The sequence below is a fragment of the Carlito syrichta genome, unplaced genomic scaffold, assembly GCF_000164805.1.
Source record: "Carlito syrichta isolate Samal-C Ts95f unplaced genomic scaffold, Tarsius_syrichta-2.0.1 Scaffold82257, whole genome shotgun sequence".
NCBI lineage: Eukaryota > Metazoa > Chordata > Mammalia > Primates > Tarsiidae > Carlito > Carlito syrichta.
Genome location: NW_007026353.1, coordinates 38865 through 52045, shown reverse-complemented (window position 1 = coordinate 52045; position 13181 = coordinate 38865). Strand labels below are relative to the sequence as shown.

Sequence of the window (13181 nt, the reverse complement as noted above, 5' to 3'; positions counted from 1 at the left end):
GACCCCTTCGCCTCAGGCTTCCAAGTAGCCGGAATTACAGGCATGCGCTACCACGCCCGGCTGATTTTTTGATTTATAGAGATGAGGTCTCACTGCCCTTTTTAAAAGAAGGGGTGGGGAAAAAAAAAAAGAAGGGGTGGGACTTATTATCATATTAATTTAGTCAAGGGCAAAGGAAGAGAAGATTTACAAAGTGATCTCTATGTCAAAGCCTTTCACATTTATCATCGCATCTAAACATCACAACTTTGCAATCCATTTGTAGATGAAAAACGAGAGGCTCAGAGAGGTCGAGTGACTTTCCCAAGGTCAATAGCCCAATTGGCAGCAGACTAAGGCTCAAAATAAAGTTGGTCTGACCCCAATCTCCTTGCACTTGCCCATGCCATGCTATGTGCCTAACAACTGGAAGTATCATAGAGGAGCAAAAATTGTTGAATTCAGCAGCAGCAAACAATATAAGAGGAAAAAAAAAACTGCCTGAGACCACATCTTGTACATGGCCTTGAATCTAGCCAAGCTAATCAGATTTTGGACAACAGGCAGGATGAGCCAAAGAATGACTACATATGTCACAAGAAGGCTGCTGTAAACCGAATGTCTGTTTGCCCATCAAAATTCCTATGTTAAAATACAAACCCCCAATGGGTTGGGGAAGTAATTAGGAAGGGGGGTCTTTGGGAGGTGATTAGGTCATGAGGGCAAAGCCCTCAAGAATTAGATTAGCGCCCTCATAAAAGCAGCCCCAAAGAAATGTCTTGCCGTTCCCACCATATGAGAACACAGTGAGAAGGCAGCCATCTATGACCAGGAGGCAGTCCCACACCAAGGAATCTGCTGGCACCTTGATCTTAAACTTCCTAGCCTCCAGATTTATGAGAAATCAACTATGTTGTTTATAAGGCCACCCATTCTACGGTATCATGCTCTATTATAGCAGTCTGAACTAAGAAAAGGGCTTTGTCACTTTCTGTCAAATTCACAGCAACATCAGCGATGGCTTTTCAAACTTAATTTACTTGAGATTCCTCAACATTAGGAACAGAAATACTCTAAATGTTGGCTCACAAGAAGCCAACAGTACTCATCCCCACTGCCCCCCAAAATATTTATAGTAACTCTTCCAAAAAAGCTGGCATATTTGGTGGTAAAGAAGTATAAATAAGAAAACACACTAACAATAATGAAACTTTACATGCAGCTAAAGTTCTCACTAACACTCATCTCTAAAATTTACTTTTTTATCTCAGGAAGACAATTAAGGCAAACTATATCAAGGCTGAAGAGAAGATCCAAAACATAATTTAATGATATACAAAGCTCAAACAACATTACAGGTTACAAAAGGCTTTGACAATGTCCCACCTTCTACCTATGAGACTTATACTAGCTAACAAATATCCCACTGTATTTCTTGACATTTTCCAGCAGCTAAACCTCTGAAACTTTTTTTTTAATGAAATGAGGTAGGCATCTTAGAGTAAATTCAATTCAGCAGTATCACAGAAACTAAAGATTAAATAAAGGTACTCTCAAAATTCCAGCAGCCTAAGGTTCCCAGCATGATCAAATCTAAGCCTGACCAAATCTAAGCCTTTCTTATTTATGTTGTTTTCCTCCATCTATCCCTTTCCTTTTGTTTCCACAAACATCACATTCTGCCTTCAATTTTAATTGGCCCTCAGCATACCATAAGAGTCCACTATACTTAATTTTAGTTTTGTTTGTTTGCTTGTTTGTTTCTTTTTTGAGAAGCTCTAACTATCCATAAGGTATAGTTAGTAATTTTTTCCCCACAGAGGTCTTCCAGGGAAGAAAGAGAAAATCTAATTTTTTTTTTTTTTTTTTTTTTTTTTTAGTCAGGGTCTCACTCTGTTGCCCAGGCTGGAGTACCACTGGCACCATCACAGCTCACAACAGACTCAACCTCCTGGACTCAGGTAAACCTTCCTCCTCAGCCTCGAGAGTAACTGAGATCACAGGTGCACACCACCATGCCCAGCTAACTTTCTAATTTTTTTTGTACAAATGAGGTCTCACAATGTTGCTCAGGCTGGTCTGGAACTCCTGGACGCAAGCAGTACTCCTACCTTGGCCTCCCAAAGTGCTGAGATTACAGGCATGAGCCACCATGCCCAGATTAATTATTTTTTAAAATGATAAAATTCATTCTATCTTTCAGTTGCCAGATAGGTTCCCTGGACCATTTTATAAACCTAAGATACATTATGAGATCTTAGTGATCTTACTTTTCCTGTGTCTTAAAAAACTATGTTATTTCATCACCCTAAGGATTATTTCATAATTATTCTCAACTATGCTTTAAAAAAAAAGACTAAAATAAGAAAACAAAAATGGAGCAATCACCTACAAAGGGATGATATAATAATGAAATAAACTGCTACTATTGTTTCATCCTTCAGTTTTCTTATTGCACTGCCTAAAGTATTAAATGATCTTCCACAAAAGCTTTAGACTGAAGATACTAACTTTATAGTCCACTTTTAGATTTCATTAAACACAGCTGAAAATTCAAAATTTTTTACTTTCAGCCAGGCTCGGTGGCTCAGCCTGTAATCCCGTGCCTTGGGAGGCTGAGGTAAGTGGATTGCCTGAGCCTGCAGGTTCAAGACCCGCCTGGGCAACTTGGCGAGACCTCATCTCTACAATAAACCAAAAAATTAGCCAGGCGTGGCAGTGCGCGCCTGTAGTTCCAGCTGCTTGGAAGGCTGAGGGGAAGGATTGCCAGAGTCCAGCAGGTCGAGGCTGCAGTGGCCGGGAGCGGCCACTGCACTCCAGTCTGGGTGACAGAGTGAGACTCCAACTCAAAAAAAAAAAAAAGAATTTTTTACTTTCTAATCATAATGGCAAAGAGAAGAAAAGCAACAAAGGGAGACATACTACAAGTCAGAAAATGAATGCAAACAGATGACAGCTCTCTAAACACTGATAATGATGATGATTAAATTGATCATACAGGTTGAGCATCCCTAATCCAAAAATCTGAAACCCGAAAAGCTCCAAAATTTGAAATTTTTTGAGCACCAACAAGTTTCCAGAAATGGATAATGAAGATGACACTGTCAACACTGTAGAAAAAGTACCTATAGACAACATGGCTTATTGAAGGCCTAGAGCAGTGTGCATTCATAACAGAACAAGAAATCATATTGGTTTATAAAATCAGAAACATCTAAGACAAAAACCACTGCTAATGAGGCAGATGACTCTGAAAGAAACATTTTAAAAAGCCACCCAGCAGATGCATCCTCATCCCTAGAGGACCCACCTCCCGCTCCCTCAACTGCTTCTGATGTTTATTCTCACCTAAGTAAATAATACAGTGTATATTATTAACCTTTTAATCAAAACACAGCAACAAAAATAGAGTGCCATTGTATGTCATGGCTGTTGTATTTTGGTGATGTTGCTGTGCTTAGTTTTTATTTTTTCACTGTAGTAACAGTATGTCTTTTTTTTTTTTTTACTGTTAAGTACTTGCATGTGAATAAGTATAAGAAATGATTGCTTAACCACTGAATGGTGGTGATGACAACCAACCACAGACTGTCTACATGGGTGGTTGAGATAATGACATCTTTGCTTTCTGATGGTTCACTGTACACAGACTTTGTTTCACACATAAAAGTATTCAAAATATTATATAAGATTACCTTCAGGCTATATGTAAAGGTATATATGAAATATAAGTGAATTTTGTGTCTAGACTTGGATCTCATCCTCAAGATATCTCATTATGTCTATGTAAATAATCCAAAATTCAAAACACTTTTGAACCCAAGCATTTCAGAAAAGGAATACTCAATCTATATAAGCAAAATCCTGACTATGAGTCTTCAAATGAAGACAACCTACTTAGATTTCCCCAAACTCAAGAACTGATGCATCACCAGTATCTTTCTAAATACAAAAAGTATACAGTTCTCATCTAATAAGTCATTCAACAGAAAAGACTACACTATGCATTATTCCACAACAAGAACTCGCATTATATCACTTTACTAAAAGAGCCTATGACAAAACTTTCTAATCAAAAAATTATTAGTGGATCCCAAGTTGACATATGTTGACAACAGGGAACTAACAGAAAATACATGATGTGGAAGTGGGAAATATGAATTAGACTGACCATGCTAATTGGTGCTACAACAATGTGCTACAATTATGGCACAAAGCTGATGGCCCCCTTCAACAGAACTATGAATTGTCCCTCAACTGCTGGATTTCAAAATATTACTCAAGTATGACAAATGATGATACAAGTGCAGGAAGAACAAGTAATAATAAACTAGAACCTATTAAAGATGTATTTGAAATATGGAATCAGTATTAACAAGATGGATATTTCTAATTCATATATAACAGTTGATGAGCATTCAGTTTCATTTACAGGATGTTATTCATTTTCGATATATAATGGAATAAGAATTTGGTAAGCTATTCTAATAAAGCTGTTCTCCCTATCCCTTTATTGTTCTACTGATTGCATTTATGTGAATGTTTAAAAGATGCATTTCAGAAACACAGAATACATCCTTTCCTAGAATGTTGGTTATTCTTCCTCCCTCCAGTAATCACATCTAATTATTCTACACACTTTAAAATCAGAAATCCTTTTTTTTCTTTAGATAAGACTTTTTACCTCCTAAAATAAAAGACTTCAAAACTCTGTAAAACAGACTGGCAAAACCCAGGGATTATATGAAATCCACCTTAAGATCTTTCCTACCTCTAGATTTCTGATTCCATAATACTGAAAGGTTTAGTCAAGATTTACATCCAATGTTCCATTAAAATTTAAATGTATTTCTCATCTACAACTTCTGATCATACTTGACTTTCTGCTTTTTTCCATTAAATAATCTCTGAGACTGTATAAAGAATGCTAAGTGGATGAGTACTTCTTATAGTTTCTAGACATCAGTGTTATTATTTTAATGACTTAGTCTATCATTATTATTATTAGCAGTAATTTTCTAGGCAATGAATTAAGCTTTCAAACGTTTATCTGCAATGCAACCTTCATGATCAATGAGAGTAGCAGTCATCACTAACAGACTTTCATCCCCACCACCATCATCCTCAGAGAATACCACAATTTTATTGATATCTATAAAATAATTGAAATTCTGATACCTAAATGCTTACTAGGCACAAATTGTTTGCTTTTATCCTAATAGAGTCCAGCTTCTGAGATTTTAAATCCTTGTATATATTCTCTTTAATTTTTTTCATCTTTCTCACTATAAAGTAATCATATAATTCTCATCCCCACCTACATACTTGTTTGATACTGTCACTATGAATGCCTACAGTAGCCTCTTTCTATTTGCATGTTTCTAATATAATCACATAACCAAGGTTACCAGAATTGTATTTAAAGATAATGAAGCTTGATCTAGGTAAGATAAGCCTTACCTAGATCAAACTGGGATATTAAGATAATTTTCTGACCTATGTTCTCATTTTTGCCTATTCTCCTAATAGGTACAGTTGTTACAGAGCCTTTCATTGTGCTGTTTCTGGTGTTTACCGAGTAATGTAATTATTAAATTCATATTCCAGAGTGTTATAAAATAACCTCCTTCATCGTCAGCCAATGATATCATTGTAGAGTTGTTTTCAACAGAAGTTCAAGCTGTACTTCCTGCTCACAGGTCATGTCTGGTTCTGTTTTTGGATTCTCGCCTTGTATTCAATCCCTTCGGTTCTCAAGGTACCTACTCATTGATCAAGGGCTTGAGGAATAGGAGATAATGTTGGTTTTTAATTTGTTTTTGTTAATGTTGTTCTTCAATTACAGCAGCTGAAATGTTTCATCCAAGTTGTGGCTTCTTTACTACACTGCAGCTTTCAAACTTTAGGCTTCTCTGGACAGTTTCTAAGATATACATTAAATTCAGTGTCAGTGAAAACAAACGTACAAAACAGACATTCTTGGCAACACCCCTCTTTCCAGATATAGAGGCGCTAATGGATTCCCATTCCTCTCCTAGAAGCCCTAAGATGACTTGAGCCTCATGTAAACTGTTTTCTACAGTCTAGGTAGGTAAGGGTTAGCCAAATACTGCACCTTAGCATCTTTCATTCCAAACCACTTTATGAATAAAGAAAGCCAGACTGAAATGGGCCCATTCCCTGAACTGACTGGTTTTCTGCTATTGTACTCTAATAAATCAGATAGGAAAAAACAAAAGAGCATAATTTCTCTAACACAAAAGCAATACACTCTATATTCCCCCTCATGCCTCCAAATACATAGCACCCACCAGATTCAAACAGCTATTACCTACTTTCCTATCTGGAAATGCAATTAAATATAAATATTGTCAGAGACATCAGTCCTTACATTTTAAAACTCTTCGGCAGTGGTAATTCTCATGAGTCATTAGGATTTCATGCTTATACCACAGGTAAGTCATGCTCCAAACTACTAAATCATTTCATTTAAAGCTCTCAACAACTGAATCGGGTTTTGTTGTATATGAGTTCTATCTTTTCCTGTATGGAGGAAAGGATCAAATCCAAAAGAAAACTGCACATGATTTTCTTTCTAGTTTTATATAGTAATGAGTATATTCTTCCAAATTCTAAGACTTTCTTAGTTGGTAGTAGGAATTGTGGTTTTGGCTCCCTTAATCCAATGCAAGAACATTTCTCACTCTTCATTAACTGAGAGAAGACCAAATAATACTGTAGTACCTTTGAAAAGCTGAGGGACTCCTTCAGTGGTCTCCCTCGAAATTACTTATTTTAGCCTTCTCTACTCCTATTAGAAAGTTAATTTTCTTGATCTGATATTTCTTCATTTCCATATTCTGTGATATCATAATATTATGATTTAGGACCCGAAACCCAATTTACATTCAAAGTAAGACATGTTTCACTCGCTATATCCACTCACTGCCACCCTCTCCACCACTTCCTATAATCCAAGGATCTGGCAGGGGAGTGGCTGGCAGGAGCTAGAATTTAATCTGTGGATGGCAGTTAATTACAAAAGTAACAGGTCCCAGCTTGTTTCTACTTTACACCCCCAAGAACATTTATATATACATTTGTAGACAGTTTGCCTTTCAAAAACTTTTCATTTTATATTCTTTACCCTCCTATAACACCTCTCAGAGTTAGTGATTGGTAACTTGATTCTAGGCATGAAGGTTTTGGTATTGAAATAAAAGAGATTTATTTAATATTTAAAATTCCTATTTTTACAGCCCAAGTTCAAAACCAGAGAGACAGGAAAAACAGGCAAATAAAGATATAAACATATACATATATTAGCTTTATTATTAATAAAGCCTAGGCTGGAAAAGGTATCTTAGGTCAGTCCAGTGGTCTTTGCTAACATTTCACCCCAGAATTAGACTGATTTATCTCCCAGTCACAGGTACAGTTCATCAGGCAGAGGCCTTCCTGAGAAAGACTGTCCCTACAAAAACTTGAAAATGAACAAGCAGCTCGGGCAGAATGTAGGCTTTGTAGGCAATAATGAGTGAACTAGACAGGCCCAGTTCCCTTTTTCCAAACTCTAGGAACATAAATCACTTCTTCCTTGGAGAAGAACAAGGTGAGGGTTTCTAGAGAAGCCAGGAGTGTTATCCCAGTGAATGCCAACCCCAAACAAGCAAGCAAACACAAAACCAGAAGGACGTTCTCTGCTCAATGTGCAGCACTAAAGGGAACTCAAGCTGCCCCCAAATCCAGTCTGACATTCCCAAGTTCCCAAACATTGTGCTCTCTGACTGAAACACCTTTCCTCTCCACCTATCTAAATCTTATTCATCTTGTACTATTAATATTATCTTCAATTCTTCTTTCTCATAGGGATCTTTTTAAGTCACTTCCATTTTGAAAACATTTACTTTTTAAAAACTAAGTGATATACTCTGCAAGTCCACTTAAGCAGGCACACGTAAAGTTTAACAGACTGCAACATGCTGAGTAGCAACAAACAAAGGAGGACTATTTGCTTATCTTGCACTCTATATCCCTTGGGTATTTCAGAATATATGGCCAAATGACTTACAGATCCAATGAAGGTGCCGATGTCAATGCATGCATCAAGTATTAGTAAAGCTTAATTTCAGCAGAACTACAAGCTTTAACATTCCTTTCCCACATCCAAATGCATTTATTAACAAACGTCCTATGATGCAAGCATCCATCTTTAGAGACCACCAGTTAATACAATGGAGAATGACATTAGGGTTGAACTTTAAGAAACAGAACTCTGGCAGCAATGAGAATGACCAGATAGCTAAGATGGGATAGTAGCAATGAATATGACAAGGTCATGCATGTAACGGTACAGGTGCAATCAACAAGATTTGGGGAAAAGATTAGATTCAGAGGTGGTCTGAAGAAGGAAAGGAAATGAGATCAAATTTCGGATAATTTCAAGATAACGATCCGAGTGACTCAGAGAATATAGTAGCTTTAATCAAAAAGAAAAATGCACAAGACAGCAATTTGAAGGAAGGACACTTAGATGGAGAGAGCCTTGAGAAATATTTACATTTAAAGGGCACATGGAATGAAAACTAATGAAGGAGCTGAAAATGGCCAATGACACTGGGAAAAAAACAAGGACAGTAAAGTGTCATAGTAGCCAAGAGAAGGAAAAAGCATTTTTAAAAGGATGAAATGGGTCAGGGGTGGTGGCTCACGCCTATAATCCCAGCATTTTGGGAGGCCAAGGTGAGAGGACTGCTTGAGCCCAGGAGTTCAAGTCCAACCTACACAACACATGAGACCTCATCTCTACAAAAAAAATTTAAAACTAGCCAGGTGTGGCGGCACATGCCGGTAGTCCCAACTACTTGGAAGGCTGAGGCAGAAGGTTCACCTGTGCCCAGGAAGTCCAGGCTGCAGTGAGCCATATGTGATCACGCTACTGTATTCCAGTCTAGGTGACAGAGACCCTGACTCAAAATATAAATAAAAAGGGTGAGATAATTTATGTCAAATAATGCCAATACTTAAAGGAGACAAGGGACAAAGACATCAGTGGGTGTGGCAATAGCTAATAATAACAAAAGCTAGCATCTACTGAATGCTTACCACATGCCAGGCATACCATTCCAAGAGTTTTGCAAATATGACCCATTTAATTCCCCAAGAGCCCTATGAGGTAAGTATGATTACGATTCCCATTTTGGTAATCATCAGCAAATTAAATCCATAATAAAAAAAGAGGTAGAACTCAAAATGGACGGAGTTGAGGAAAAAATGAGAGGGGAGAAAAAATAATTTGCCTGTAAACAGAGCGATAAAAGAAAGAACAGTAGCTGGAGATAAAAAAGATTTTGTTTTGGTTGTGTTTTTTTTATTTTTAGGATGGAAGCTATTTGAGCATTTAAGAGTTTATCGACTGAAGTGACAGAATCTAGATCTGCCCAATTAGAAAAATATCTTTTGTGCCACTGGGAAAAGTCACAGTGAGAGGATAAAGACATGAGATCCAAGAATCCAGGAAGTAGACAGAGAAAGACATGGTAGAGAATAGCACGTGCCACCAAACAAGAGTGTCACGGTGCTATGGACCGGCTACCTCTGAAAGTCAGAAACTAAAAAGGAGGGAATGGGGAAGAGTACCACCTGATAGGGGATCAGACAAAAATGGCAGTTGAGTAGCAGTATCAGGCTTCCTCCCATCCTTCCCAACACAGGGATGCTATGGGTAACAGTAGTTCAGGACAGGTTGCATGAGGCATTCGCCTGACTTTCTACATGGAAGACTCGCAAATCTGACAAAAGAATTGAAACCAGGGTGAAGACAGCAGGTGCCCAGGGCCCCCGTCAAGCTACAGTAAAAAGCACTCAATGATCTTTCCCCTATTTTTGGTGGCACTCTGCTTCCTCCTGAATTCCATATGAGGTCAGAGGGCACAGTTACGGGCCATGACACTATAATTATTTCATAAGCACGTAGAGTTATAGAAAAAAGAATGCTCAGAGAGCAGAGGAGATAAGTTATTGCAACCACTTTAGCTGAATAGGTTGGCTACTTCCCTGGGCAGCTTTGGAGATCACACGTAGCCTGAAGGCAGAACTAACTGTTCCAGAACAAAAACTGAGTAAAAAGTCACATTGGGAAAATTTCTGGATGAAAATTTTAACTGGCTGGGTGGACCCTTGGGTTGGTAGATTATATGGATTCAGCTGCAAAGCAGTGGTTAAAAAAGGTGTTTCAAATCACAACTATCCAGGCATGGTGGCTCACACCCGTAATCCTAGTACTTCGGGAGGCTGAGGCAGGAGAAGTGCTTGAACCCAGGAGCTCAAGATCAGCCTGGGCGACATAGTGAGACCTCATTGCAACAAAAAATGAAAAAAAAATAGCTGGGTGAGGTGGCATGCACCTGTAGTCCCAGACTGAGGTGGAAGGATCACTTGAGCCCAGGAGATAGAGGCCATGGCAAGCCAAAATCATACATTGTACTCCAGACTGGGCAAAAGAATGAGATCTTGGCTCAAAAAAAAAAGTCACAACTAGGTTTTAGAGATCTAATTTTATAACTTATATTTCTAGGGTAAAAACTCATTCCGATAGACATCTCTATTACAACCATTACGGTAAAATTAGAAAAAAAGTAAGTATTTTTTAAATGGATTACAGACGTATTACCTTTAAGCAATGTATATTCTACTTGGATTAACTATAAAAATCAAGGTCATAAAATTAAAGAATTGTAAATTTTAAAATTTAAATTCTAAAGCATAAACCTACACTAAAATCATGTAATATCAAGAGAAGATAAATACTTAGGTCTCAAGCCTGTAATCCCAGCACTTTGGGAGGCTGAGGTGAGAGGACTGCCTGAGCCTGCAGGCTCAAGACCAGCCTGGGCAAAATGGTGAGACCTCCTCTCTACAACAAATCAAAAAATTAGCCAGGTGTGATAGTGCACGCCTGTAGTTCCGACTACTTGGAAAGCTGAGGTGGAAGGATCGCTGGAGTCCAGCAGGTGGATGCTGGGGTGGCCGTGAGCATGCTATGCACTCCAGCCTGGGCGATGGAGTGAGACTCGGACTCAAAAAAAAACACTTAGATTTCTTCTTTAATTTTATATTTTAAAGAGTTATAGGAACATTATAAACTGAGTGGAAATGACTTGGGTCATAGTTCAGGATCAATTCCCTCTTAAAGACTTGATCTCTTCTACTGTAAATGAGTCAGTTGAACTATATTCAAAACCACAGTTTTACAAATGCAGATCTCAATTTTCCAGAACAAAAATAGGATTCCATTTAGCTGGACAGTGAGGAATATTCATAACACTTATAATTTATTAATTTAAAAAATCAATATTGTTATTAAGAATGAATGCTATCACTTATCACATAGTATGTAAAAGCTATTACGTTTATTAGACTTTAGATCATTAGATCTTTAGATCATTAGATCATATTAGACTGTAAATGAGAATAGAGTCTAGAAATTTTGTTAGCATTTTCTAAATTTTTTTAGTACAGAAATGTATCATATTCGATACCTCCGCTTCAAATGTGTAGACTGTGCTTTTTCTTGATAGTGTTTTCTCATATTTTCTTTTTTTTTTTTTTTTTTGAGTCAGAGTCTCATTCCGTCACCCAGGCTGGAGTGCAATGGCACGCACACTCATGGCCACCCTAGCGTCGACCTGCTGGGCTCCAGCGATCCTTCACATCAGTCTTCCAAGTAGCCGGATTTACAGGAGCTCGCCACTACGCCTGGCTAGTTTTTATATTTATTGTAGAGATGAGGTCTCACCAAGTCCCCAGGCTGGTCTCGAACCCGTGGGCTCAGGCAATTCCCTTACCTCAGCCTCCCAAAATTCTGAGATTACATACTTGAGCCACCGCACCAAGCCCATATTTTCATAAAACAATATTTTTAGTACCTTCTTTAGAAAACTGTCCTATTTAACAATCACCATTTCTTCCAGAACATTGAAAGAGATGCTGCAATGCTTTTTTAAGTTTTAACTAAAGATTTCTCTATTGCCAATCTGTACACATGTAGCCCTATCCTCATTAACACTATTGGGGGCGCAGTGGCTCAAGCCTATATAACCCCAGCATTTTGGAAGGCCAAGGTGAGGGGATTGCTTGAGCCTTTGGGTTCGAGAACAGCCTGGGCAACTTAGCGAGACCTTATCTCTACAATATATCAAAATTAGTCTCGTACTGTAGCATGCACCTGTAGTTCCGACTACGTGGAAGGCTGAGGTGGAAGGATCGCCATGAGGGTGCCACTGTACTACAGCCTGGGCAACGGAGTGAGACTCTGACACAAACATTAAAAAAAAATTGGCCGGGCTGGGTGGCTCAGCCTGTCATCCCAGCACTTTGGGAGGCAAAGGAGAGTGGACTGTCTGAGCCCGCTAGGTTCAAGACCAGCCTGGTCAACTTGGTGAGACCTCATCTCTACAATAAATCAAAAATTAGCCAGGCGTGGTAGTGCATGCCTGTACAAAAATTAGCCAGGCGTGGTAGTGCATGCCTGTAGTTCAGGCTACTTGGAAGGCTAAGGTGGAAGGATTGCGGGAGCCCAGTAGGTCAACACTGGGATGGCCATGAGCATGTGTGCCACTGCACTCCAGCCTGGGCAACGAATTGAGACTCCAACTCAAAAAAAAAAAAAAAAGGAAGAACGCCAGTGGGACACTCATTCCAACGGGTGTGCAAATTGCATCGTTTGTTAAGCAAGCCACTAATCACAACAAACAAAACCCACTCATGTATAAATCTTGTTTCTTAAACTCTGGATTTCCTACAAAATTAAATAATCTAGTTTACAGTGTGAAAATGGAAGAAGAAGAAAAATAAAGGAGGGCACTAGAAAGAGCCTCACACTGAGGCCATACCACTCCAAAGGTGGCATTACAGCCATCCTGAACAGGAGAAATCTGAAGCTTATGTGGCTACCAAAACCATACATTTCTTTCACCAATTCACAAGTCATGGTAAGCAAAGAATCAACATCAATAAAGGTAGAAAATCTAGTATCATAAAAATAGAGAAGCACCTGTAACAAGAATACTTACAGAGTACAAACTGAAAACGCCTACAGGGGCTGGGGACGTACTATGAAATGGGACTGGGAACAGGAGACATGTGTATCATGTAAACAAGCAGCTGCTGCTTCACTTCATGTGGGAATGTGGGCCTGATGT

General features: G+C 38.6%; 1 protein-coding gene across 1 annotated transcript in view; it reads right to left on the bottom strand.

Moving 5' to 3' along the window:
* LOC103257955 (PH domain leucine-rich repeat-containing protein phosphatase 1) overlaps positions 1-13181 on the bottom strand; it is a 195248-nt gene that overhangs the window by 143218 nt on the left and 38849 nt on the right. The window lies entirely within an intron of this gene.